The following is a 13,579-nucleotide window of genomic DNA, read 5'->3' on the forward strand; positions in this document are numbered from 1 at the left end:
TAGTTTAAACAATTTTAAACATTTAACTCATTCCTTTACAGAATAAACACATTTGCAAAAACAAGTGCAACTGTACTTATTTGTACAAAAGTGTTAACATTGTATTTCCATGGCATATTGCATTGTAACTAGTTCCACAGCAGTTTCTATTCTGTTCTTACCTTATCTCATTGATCTCATCTCATACTGTATGTGTGTTTATGTGTGCGTACACATGAAAAACATAACAAATACATGAACATAACAATGAACAGAGTTGTACTTTTTAGATGTCAGGGCCCTATGCAATATGTACACATATTCTTAATATAGTATACATTTTAACTGACCTTTATTTGACTATGTTTGTCTTTTTGTAGGTGGCTAAAATATGCGGTGCTGCTGACCGCCGTCTAACGTTATGTTACTGTGTGTGATACAATGACGAACGTAACGTTATGTGTAGGTGCCTCATGCAACCCTGCTTAAAAAAATCACTTGACAAAAAGTATGAATAAGGAAGCAAACTGCAGTGGACGCAACATATTGCTGTGTTTGAAATGATGTTATAACCATAGACATCTTATAAGTAGACGCAGTATTGGTTGCTGTGACGCGAGCAAATTGCATCTTGAAGTGGTGATGAGGAGCCGGCGAGCAGCCTAAACTGACAGTTGACAGGTAGAAAACAAAGATGCCGGGCTGGTGTTCAGCGTTTTCCTGCTCAAATGAGCGGACTGTTGAAAATAGGAATCGGGGGATTACTTTTCACAAGTAAGATTTAACATTAATATACTTTTGTTGTATTTTATTAAAATAACATTACCACAGAGTTGAGAAGGAGCAAAGATCTTCAATATTTGTATGTGAAAATCACAAACAAATCTTCTGGGGGAGGATGACGCCCCTACAGGGGTTTGGTTTACAAACTTTCAGCCCCACCTAAAACAAAATTCACCAGCCGCCACTGATTATGATGCATTCTCATTTTAGGCAAAATATAAGACAATACTTTCTTAACAGTATAATTGTAACCAGGAATAAGTCTTCAAGTAACAATATTCAAATACTAACATTGTTGGGTAAGACAGCATTTGGTTTTATTCTGAATCCAGTGAAACAGATTGGTGGTTTTAGCTGATATAAAGACTTTCAGGTGTTTATATATGTTTAAGTATTTGGCAGACGCTTTTATCCAAAGCGACATACATAAAAAATACATATATAACAATCACTGTAAACATTATAATTTAAGGGAAGAATGTAATACAAAATATCAATACAAAGTGTCAAGACAGAATAAACTCTCTGCTGCTGCAGCAACAGAGATACGGTCTATAAGATATATAGATATCTAATGTATTCATACATTGTTTATGTAGGATATACGCATGTATATATAACGTAATTATATTGTTTCTTCAACTTAAAAATAGCTGACCGTTTTTTTCCCCCTTCTCTGGGCTTATATTCCCAGTTTTGATCTCGGACGTCTGGTCACTTATAGCATATAAGAATATTCTATTACTGTTAAGCAAACTATGAATAATAAAACGTGTCCGTTATCATAGCTACACGTATGACAAAAAAGCGCGTGAAAATGAGTGGTATTCAGTGAGGTAAAATGAATTAAATGCGCTGACAGTTCATTGCTCCTGCCAAATGAATTGCACTGAGTGGAGCGGATCACCACTCCAAGATGGCGGCCCCGCGTCTCGTCTGCGCCAGTAAGCAGTAGCGCTCGATGCTGCGTCTACTTATAAGATGTCTATGGTTATGACGTTAGCAGTGAGTTTACAGCCTCACTGATTTAACTACACAGCAAATAAAAGTCATGTTACTTAGCCAATAAACGTTAGCTTACATTCAAAACTTACCCTTCTTTGTGCAACTTCAAATGTCGAACGAAGTTGGAAGTTGTTGCGTCTCCGTCTGTAATATTCGAACTGCGTGATTTGCATACGGCAATTCGTTTTTTGTTGACCAAGTCGTAGTTTTTATACCCGAACGAAACCAACTTTGGTATAAATCTTTCTCACTGGCGCGTTAGTTTGACAACTCTTGTTCATTGGTTGTCCTGCAATTTGATTGGCTGAATGCTGTGTGATGAAAACAATGTAGATCTAATTTGATTGGCTGTTGTACTGAGAGCACACACGCTGACACGCAGCACACACACTGATAGACAGACACGTACAAAATGAAAGCTACGGAGCGCTCCCAAATAACTTTTTAAACTTTAGATTTTGGGGAAAGTAGCAAGTCATGTCAAGTCAAAAGGCTCAAGTCCAAGTGAAGTCACAAGTCATTGATGTTAAAGTCTAAGTCGAGTTGCAAGTCTCTTTACATTTTGTCAAGTCGAGTCTAAAGTCATCAAATTCATGACTCGAGTCTGACTCGAGTCCAAGTCATGTGACTCGAGTCCACACCTCTGCATGATTGGGTATAAAAGCAGCTCCCATGAAATGCTCAGTCATTCACAAACAAGGATGGGGCGAGGGTCACCACTTTGTCAACAAATGCGTGAGCAAATTGTTGAACAGTTTAAGAAAACCCTTTCTCAACCAGCTATTGCAAGGAATTTAGGGATTTCACCATCTACGCTCCGTAATATCATCAAAAGGTTCAGATAATCTGGAGAAATCACTGCACGTAAGCAGCTAAGCCCGTGACTTTGGATCCCTCAGGCGGTACTGCATCAAAAAGCGACAACAGTGTGTAAAGGATATCACCACATTGGCTCAAGAACACTTCAGAAAACCGCTGTCAGTAACTACAGTCGGTCGCTACATCTGTAAGTGCAAGTTTAAACTCTACTATGCAAAGCCAAAGCCATTTATCAACAACACCCAGAAACGCTGTCGGCTTCGCTGGGCCTGAGCTCATCTAAGATGGACTGATGCAAAGTGGAAAAGTGTTCTGTGGTCTGACGAGTCCACATTTCAAATTGTTTTTGGAAACTGTGGACGTCGTGTCCTCCGGACCAAAGAGGAAAAGAACCATCCGGATTGTTATAGGCGCAAAGTTGAAAAGCCAGCATGTGTGATGGTATGGGGGTGTATTAGTGCCCAAGGCATGGGTAACTTACCAGTGCCCCCCTCTACCTCAAAGAACTACTCACCCCCAAATCCTCCACACGACACCTCCGCTCCGGACTGGCTAACCTCCTCCAACCTCAGAGGACAAAGCTACGAACAATGGGAGACCGGGCTTTCTGCTCCGCCGCTCCCAGTCTGTGGAACGCTCTCCCTGACCACCCGAGGGCACCACAGACTGTGGATGCTTTTAAAAAAAGGCTTAAAAACCTTTTTTTTTTTAAAAACATTTTTTTTTTTAGATATATGCATACTAGTTTTAGCTATTTGGCTGGTCTAGTTTTTACTTTTATTTATTTTTCATTATTATTATTATTTTTGATTATCTTTTTATTTTATTTTTTTTATACACTGTAGCACTTTGAGGTTGTTTACTCAATGTAAAGTGCTTTTTACAAATACAATCTATTATTATTAATATTATTATTATTAACTTACACATCTGTGAAGGCACCATTAACGCTGAAAGGTACATACAGGTGTTGGAGCAACATATGTTGCCATCCAAGCAACGTTACCATGGACGCCCCTGCTTATTTCAGCAAGACAATGCCACGCCTCGTGTTACAACAGTGTGGCTTCATAGTAAAAGAGTGCGGGTACTAGACTGGCCTGCCTGTAGTCCAGACATTGAAAATGTGTGGCGCATTATGAAGCCGAAATTACCCCAACGGAGACTGTTGAACAACTTAAGCTGTACATCAAGCAAGAATGGGAAAGAATTCCACCTGAGAAGCTTCAAAAATGTGTCTCCTCAGTTCCCAAACCTTTACTGAGTGTTGTTAAAAGGAAAGGCCATGTAACACAGTGGTGAACATGCCCTTTCCCAACTGCTTTGGCACGTGTTGCAGCCATGAAATTCTAAGTTTCTCAGTTTGAACATGAATTATCTTGTCTTTGCAGTCTATTCAATTGAATATAAGTCGGAAATGATTTGCAAATCATTGTATTCTGTTTTTATTTACCATTTACACAACGTACCAACTTCACTGCTTATGTAAAACTATTTCCCCCAAAACAAAGTGTTGCCACACCCTTTGTGTGTCACATCTCCAGTTTTCACAGTGAAACGATTAGCTCGGTGTTTTCTTTCAGCACCAGCGTGTTTTTCATCCGGGGGACTTTTCTTTTGCATCGCCCGCATTGGACTAATTATAGATCGGTGAGACCATGACCGTCCTTTCGGACCACCTAGGGCTCGACCATCAAAGCACCGCCTGGCTTCCTGGATTCACGTTTCCGTGGAACTGAGCTGCTTACAATTATGCTGCACGCCTCGGGACGCAGAGAGAAGAGAGCGAGGAAGACGATCCGATTGTGGCAGGGATGATCGTGCAAACCTAGATGTGAGCTTTTTTTAAAAATAATTCTGCTCTCTCTAAAAGGTTTTTTTTGGATCCTTATGTGAGACAAAAGCACCCGTGTCTTCCTCTTTCCTGTGAATTCTAAATAGTCAACAACTGCTAGCAAGGGGAGGCTAACAGTGCAGGTAACGAGGATTCATCCATTCCGCCGATAAAACCTCCCAACTACGGTCCATTTGTACATTTGCACATGTTACAGTTAACATGTTAACATTAGCATACCCTTTTCTAACTACTTAAGCAGATATCTAATAGCATGCTAACATTAAAATGCTAGCTTTTTATGCTAATTTTATAGGTATACATAGGTCATATTTTGGTACCTGACATATGCTAACGTTAGCGTGCTAGCATTTTTCAATTATTTTTCTCAGGTATACATCGCAGAGTAAATGCACAGTATTTTACTATACTACCCTTTTTTTTGGTATTTGAAGCACGTTACAGGTAGCATTTTAGCTTATTAACATTAGCATAATACCTTTTTCAACTATTTTAGCAGATATGCAACTCAATGTCATGTTTTGGTACTTGACAAATGATATCTGTTAGCATGCTAGCATTATTAAGCTAATTTTATAGGTATACATTGGTCATATTTTGGTACTTAATGTATGCTGACGTTACCATGCTTTAAATTATTTTTTTCCAGGTATACATCGCAGAGTAATGTACATTGTTTTACTACACTACACTTTTTATGGTACTTTACGCATGTTACAGTTATCATTTTAGCATGTTAAGATTAGCATTCTACCTTTAACAATTTTAACAGATATCTAACTCCGTGTCATGTTTTTTTTTTTTACTTGACAAATGACATCTGTTAGCATGCTAGCATTTTTAAGCAAATGTTATAGGTATACATTGGTCATATTTTGGTACTTGATGTATGCTAATGTTAGCATGCTAGCATTTATCAATCCTTTTTTCCCAGGTATACATCGCAGAGTAAATGCACAGTGTTTTACTACACTACACTTTTTTTGGTACTTGACACATCTAACAGTTAGCATTTTAGCATGTTAACATTAGCACACCCTTTTTTAACTACTCTAGCAGATATCTGTTAGCATGCTAACATTAAAATGCTAGCTTTTTTTAAGCTAATTTTATAGGTATACATAGGTCATATTTTGGTACCTGACATATGCTAACGTTAGCATGCTAGTATTTTTCAATTATTTTTTTCAGGTATACATCGCAGAGTAAATGCACAGTATTTTACTATACTACCCTTTTTTTTGGTATTTGAAGCACGTTACAGGTAGCATTTTAGCTTATTAACATTAGCATAATACCTTTTTCAACTATTTTAGCAGATATGCAACTCGATGTCATGTTTTGGTACTTGACAAATGATATCTGTTAGCATGCTAGCATTATTAAGCTAATTTTATAGGTATACATTGGTCATATTTTGGTACTTAATGCATGCTGATGTTACCATGCTTTAAATTATTTTTTCCCAGGTATACATCGCAGAGTAATGTACATTGTTTTACTACACTACACTTTTTATGGTACTTTACGCATGTTACAGTTATCATTTTAGCATGTTAAAATTAGCATTCTACCTTTAACAATTTTAACAGATATCTAACTCCGTGTCATGTTTTTTTTTTTACTTGACAAATGACATCTGTTAGCATGCTAGCATTTTTAAGCAAATGTTATAGGTATACATTGGTCATATTTTGGTACTTGATGTATGCTAATGTTAGCATGCTAGCATTTATCAATCCTTTTTTCCCAGGTATACATCGCAGAGTAAATGCACAGTGTTTTACTACACTACACTTTTTTTGGTACTTGACACATCTAACAGTTAGCATTTTAGCATGTTAACATTAGCACACCCTTTTTTAACTACTCTAGCAGATATCTGTTAGCATGCTAACATTAAAATGCTAGCTTTTTTTAAGCTAATTGTATAGGTATACATAGGTCATATTTTGGTACCTGACATATGCTAACGTTAGCGTGCTAGCATTTTTCAATTATTTTTCTCAGGTATACATCGCAGAGTAAATGCACAGTATTTCACTATACTACCCTTTTTTTTGGTATTTGAAGCACGTTACAGGTAGCATTTTAGCTTATTAACATTAGCATAATACCCTTTTCAACTATTTTAGCAGATATGCAACTCGATGTCATGTTTTGGTACTTGACAAATGATATCTGTTAGCATGCTAGCATTATTAAGCTAATTTTATAGGTATACATTGGTCATATTTTGGTACTTAATGTATGCTGACGTTACCATGCTTTAAATTATTTTTTTCCAGGTATACATCGCAGAGTAATGTACATTGTTTTACTACACTACACTTTTTATGGTACTTTACGCATGTTACAGTTATCATTTTAGCATGTTAAGATTAGCATTCTACCTTTAACAATTTTAACAGATGTCTAACTCCGTGTCATGTTTTTTTTTTTACTTGACAAATGACATCTGTTAGCATGCTAGCATTTTTAAGCAAATATTATAGGTATACATTGGTCATATTTTGGTACTTGATGTATGCTAATGTTAGCATGCTAGCATTTGTCAATCCTTTTTTCCCCAGGTATACATCGCAGAGTAAATGCACAGTGTTTTACTACACTACACTTTTTTTGGTACTTGACACATCTAACAGTTAGCATTTTAGCATGTTAACATTAGCACACCCTTTTTTAACTACTCTAGCAGATATCTGTTAGCATGCTAACATTAAAATGCTAGCTTTTATTAAGCTAATTTTATAGGTATACATAGGTCATATTTTGGTACCTGACATATGCTAACGTTAGCATGCTAGTATTTTTCAATTATTTTTTTCAGGTATACATTGCAGAGTAAATGCACAGTATTTTACTGCACTACACTTTTTTTGGGGTACTTGGCGCATGTTACAGTTAGCATGTTAACATTAGCATATTACCTTTTTCAACTATTTTAGCAGATATCTGTTAGCATGCTGATGTTAATATTCTAGCTACTTTTATAGGTATAAATAGGTCATATTTTGATACTTCATGTATGTTAACGTTAGCATCATTTACAAAAACAAAACAATTCCAGGCACTCAGTGTTCTCTTAACTTGGAGGACATCAGTAAGGCTCCAAGCACTCAGACGTCTATCCTCTGGGGGCCCGAGGTCTCGGCCCCACTGACTGGCGACTGGGTCGACTGCGGAGCAGGGTCAGGGGATCAGGAGTGAAACTGGGACTATATTCCTGGCAACAGAGGCGGCGCTGACTGGCAGGGAGGAAACACCGATAAGTCAGACCTCGACCCCGACCTCTGCGGGATTATCCGGGGCCCAAGACCACAAGCAGTCAGTTCGGCTCCAGTGAACATCGACGGATGGAAAAAAACACCTCAAAACAACTTGGAGATTGACAAAAGACTGTGATAAATGATGTGGAAGACCACATTAAATAAAATAAATATGGTGGGCCACTTTAAATTACGTGGCGGACAACGCTAAATGACGTGAGAGACCACATTGAATAACATAACGGGCCACTATAAATTTGTGGAGGACCACATACAATGATATAGTGGGCCAAATATAAAATTGTGGGAGACAACTTTAAATGATGTGGAAGACCACATTGAATAACAAATTGGCGGGCCAATTTAAATTATGTGGCGGACAACGTTAAATGACGTGAGGGACCACATTGAATAACGTAGCAGGCCACATAAAACACAGTGGCGGTCACTTTAAAATTTGTGGAGGAACACATAAAATGACATGGTGGGCCACTTATAATTTTGAGGGGGACAACTTTAAATGATGTGGAAGACCACGTTGAATAACAAATTGGCGGGCCAATTTAAATTATGTGGCGGACAACGTTAAATGATGTGGGAGACCACATTGAATAACATAACGGGCCACAATAAATGTGTGGAGGACCACATAAAATGATATAGTGGGCCAAATATAAAATTGTGGGGGACAACTTTAAATGACGTGGAAGACCACATTGAATAACAAATTGGCGGGCCACAATAAATTATGTGGCGGACAACGTTAAATGACGTGAGAGACCACGTTGAATAACGTAACAGGCCACATAAAATAGAGTGGCGGTCCCCTTTAAATTTTGTGGAGAACCACATAAAATGATGAGGCTTAAAGTTTTGTGGGGGACAACTTTAAATGATGTGGAAGACCACATTGAATAAAATAAAGTGGCGGGCCTGATTAAAATATGTAGAGGACAACGTTGAATGACGTGAGAGACCACATTAAATAATGTAACAGGCGACATAAAATACAGTGACAGGACACATTAAGTTTTGTGGAGGACCACATAACATTTTGTGGGGGACAACATTAAATGACGTGGAAGACCACATTGAATAAATCAAAGTGGCGGGCCATTTTAAATTATGTGGCGGAGAACGTTAAATGACGTGAGTGACCACATTGAATAACGTAATGGGCCACATTACATTTTGTGGAGGACCACATAAAATTATGTGGAGGGCCACTTTAAATTATGTAGCGGACAACGCTAAATGACGTAAGAGACCACTTTGAATAAATTAATAGGGCATTTAAAATTTGTGGTGGACCACATAAAATTATGTGGTGGGCCAATTATAATTTTGTGGGGGACAACTTTAAATAATGTGGAAGACCACGTTGAATAAAATAAAGTGACGGGCCACCTTAAATTATGTGGCGGACAACGTTAAATGACGTGAGAGACCACATTGAATAACGTAACGGGCCACATAAAACACAGTGGCGGTCACTTTAAAATTTGTGGAGGAACACATAAAATGACATGGTGGGCCAAATTAAATTATGTGGCACATAAGTTAAATGACGTGAGAGACCACGTTGAATAACGTAACGGGCCACATAAAATACAGTGGCGGCCCCCTTTAAATTTTGTGGAGGACCACATAAAATGATGAGGCTTAAAATTTTGTGGGGCACAACTTTAAATGACGTGGAAGACCACATTGAATAACATAACGGGCCAGAATAAATTTGTGGAGGACCACATAACATGATATAGTGGGCCAAATATAAAATTGTGGGGGACAACTTTAAATGATGTGGAAGACCACATTGAATAACAAATAGGCGGGTCACTTTTAATTATGTGGCGGACAACGTTAAATGACGTGAGAGACCACGTTGAATAACATAACGGGCCACTATAAATTTGTGGAGGACCACATAAAATGATATAGTGGGCCAAATATAAAATTGTGGGGGACAACTTTAAATGATGTGGAAGACCACATTGAATAACAAATTGGCGGGCCACATAAAATATGTGGCGGACAACGTTAAATGACGTGAGAGACCACATTGAATAACGTAACAGGCCACATAAAACACAGTGGCGGTCACTTTAAAATTTGTGGAGGAACACATAAAATGACATGGTGGGCCAAATTAAATTATGTGGCAGATAAGTTAAATGACGTGAGAGACCACATTGAATAACGTAACGGGCCATATAAAATACAGTGGCGGCCCCCTTTAAATTTTGTGGAGGACCACATAAAATGATGAGGCTTAAAATTTTGTGGGGGACAACTTTAAATGATGTGGAAGACCACATTGAATAACAAATTGGCGGGCCACTATAAATTATGTGGCGGACAACGTTAAATGACATGAGAGACCACGTTGAATAACGTAACAGGCCACGTAAAACACAGTGGCGGTCACTTTAAAATTTGTGGAGGAACACATAAAATGACATGGTGGGCCAAATTAAATTATGTGGCAGATAAGTTAAATGACGTGAGAGACCACATTTGAATAACGTAACGGGCCACATAAAATACAGTGGCGGCCCCCTTTAAATTTTGTGGAGGACCACATAAAATGATGAGGCTTAAAATTTTGTGGGGGACAACTTTAAATGATGTGGAAGACCATATTGAAAAAAATAAAGTGGCGGGCCAGATTAAAATATGTAGAGGACAACGTTGAATGACGTGAGAGACCAAGTTAAATAATGTAACAGGCGACATAAAATACAGTGACAGGACACATTAAGTTTTGTGGAGGACCACATAACATTTTGTGGTGGGCCACTTTAAATTTTGTGGGGGATAACATTAAATGACGTGGAAGACCACATTGAATAAATCAAAGTGGCGGGCCAAATTAAATTATGTGGCGGAGATAATTAAATGACGTGAGAGACCACATTGAATAACGTAATGGGCCACCTTACATTTTGTGTAGGACCACATACAATTATGTGGAGGGCCACATTAAATTATGTAGCGGACAACGCTAAATGACGTAAGAGACCACTTTGAATAATTTAATAGGCCATTTAAAATTTGTGGTGGACCACAAAATTATGTGGTGGGCCACTTATAATTTTGTGGGGGACAACTTTAAATGATGTGGGAGACCACATTGAATAAAATAAAGTGGTGGGCCACTTTAAAATATGTAGAGGACAACGTTGAATGACGTGAGAGACCACATTGAATAACATAACAGGCCACATAATCACAGTTGCAGGCCAGTTTAAGTTTTGTGGAGGACCACATAACATTTTGTGGTGGGCCACTTTAAATTTTGTGGGGGACAACATTAAATGACGTGGAAGACCACATTGAATAAATCAATGTGGCGGGCCAAATTAAATTATGTGGCGGAGAACGTTAAATGACGTGAGAGACCACATTGAATAACGTATTGGGCCAATTAAATGTTGTGGAGGACCACATAAAATGATGTGGTGGGCCACTTTAAATTATGTAGCGGACAACGCTAAATGACATGCGAGACCACATTGAATAATGTAATAGGCCATTTAAAATTTGTGGAGGACCACATAAAATGATGTGGTGGGCCAATTATAATTTTGTGGGGGACAACTTTAAATGATGTGGAAGACCACTTTGAATAAAATAAAGTGGCGGGCCAACTTAAATTATGTGGTGGACAACGTTAAATGACGTGAGAGACCACATTGAATAACGTGACGGGCCACATTACATTTTGTGGAGGACCACATAAAATGATTTGGTGGGCCACTTTAAATTATGTGACGGACAACGCTAAATGACGTGAGAGACCACATTGAATAATGTAATAGGCCAAATTAAAATTTGTGGAGGACCACATAAAATGACATGGTGAGCCACTTATAATTTTGTGGGGGACAACTTTAAATGATGTGGAAGACCACATTGAATAAAATAATGTGGCGGGCCACTTCAAAACATGTAGAGGACAACGTTGAATGACGTGAGAGAACACATCGAATAACGTAACAGGCCACATAAAATACAGTGGCAGGCCAATTTAAGTTTTGTGGAGGACCACATAACATTTTGTGGTGGGCCACTTTAAATTTTGTGGGGCTAACATTAAATGACGTGGAAGACCACATTGAATAAAATAAAGTGGCGGGCCAAATTAAATTATGTTGCGGAGAACATTAAATGACGTGAGAGACCACGTTGAATAACGTAATGGGCCACATTACATTTTGTGGAGGACCACATACAATTATGTGGAGGGCCAAATTAAATTATGTAGCTGACAACGCTAAATGACGTGAGAGACCACGTTGAATAATGTAATAGGCCATTTAAAATTTGTGGAGGACCACATATAATGATGTGGTGGGCCACATATAATTTTGTGGGGGACAACTTTAAATGATGTGGAAGACCACATTGAATAAAATAAAGTGACGGGCCACCTTAAATTATGTGGCGGACAACGTTAAATGACGTGAGAGACCACATTGAATAACTTAACGGGCCACATTAAATTACATGGCGGACAACGCTAAATGACGTGAGAGACCACATTGAATAACGTAACATGGTGGGCCAGGTAAAATTTTGTGGGGGCCAATGTTAAATGACGTAGAAGACCACATTGAATAAAATAAAGTGTTGGGCCAGTTTAAATTAAGTGGCGGACAACGTTAAGTGACATGAGAGACCACATTGAATAACGTAACGGGCCACATGACATTTTGTGGAGGACCACTTAAAAAGATGTGGTGGGCCATTTAAAATTTTGTAGGGGACAATGTTAAATGACGTGGAAGACCACATTGAATAAAATAAAGTGGCAGGCCACATTAAAATATGTGGAGGACATCATTGAATGATGTGAGAGACCACGTTGAATAACATAACGGGCCACTAAAATACAGTGGCGGGCCACGTAAATTATGTGGTGGGCCACTTAACATTTTGTGGGGGACAACCTTAAATGACGTGGAAGACCACATTGAATAAAATAAAGTGGCGGGCCACTTTAATTTATTTGGAGGACAACGTTAAATGACATGACAACGTTGAATAACATAACGGGCCACAAAAAAAACCGTGGTGGACCACATACCATTTTGTGGAGGACCACATAAAATTTGGTGGGGGACAACTTTAAATGACGTGGAAGACCACATTGAATCAAATAAATTGGCGGGCCACATTAAAATATGTGGAGGACAACGTTGAATGATGTGAGAGACCACATTGAATAAAATAAAGTGGTGGGCCACTTTAAATGATGTGGCGGACAACGTTAAATGACTTGAGAGACCACATTGAATAACGTAGCGGGCCACATAACATTTTGTGGAGGACCACATAAAATGATATGTTGGGCCACTTATAATTTTGTGGGGCACAACATTAAATGATGTGGAAGACCACATTGAATAACATAACGGGCCACTTTAAGTTTTGTGGAGGACGAAATAAGATTTTGTGGTGGGCCACTTATAATTTTGTGGGGGACAACATTAAATGATGTGGAAGACCACATTGAATAAAAGAAAGTGGCGGTCCACTTTAAATTATGCGGCTAACAACGTTAAATGATGGGAGAAACTACATTAAATTATGTAACGGGCCACATAAAATACAGTGGCGGGCCACATTATGTTTTGTGGAGGACCACATAAATTATGTTGTGGGCCACGTAACATTTTGTGGGGGACAACGTTAAATGACGTGGAAGACCACATTGAATAAAATAATGTGGCGGGCCACCTTAAATTATGTCACGGACAACGTTAAATGACGTTAGAGACCACATTGAATAACGTAAATGGCCACTTAAAATACAGTGGCGGGCCACATAAAATTTTGTGGAGGACCACATAAATGACATGGTAGG

Source organism: Entelurus aequoreus, linkage group LG23 (genome assembly GCF_033978785.1).
Source record: "Entelurus aequoreus isolate RoL-2023_Sb linkage group LG23, RoL_Eaeq_v1.1, whole genome shotgun sequence".
Taxonomy (NCBI): domain Eukaryota; kingdom Metazoa; phylum Chordata; class Actinopteri; order Syngnathiformes; family Syngnathidae; genus Entelurus; species Entelurus aequoreus.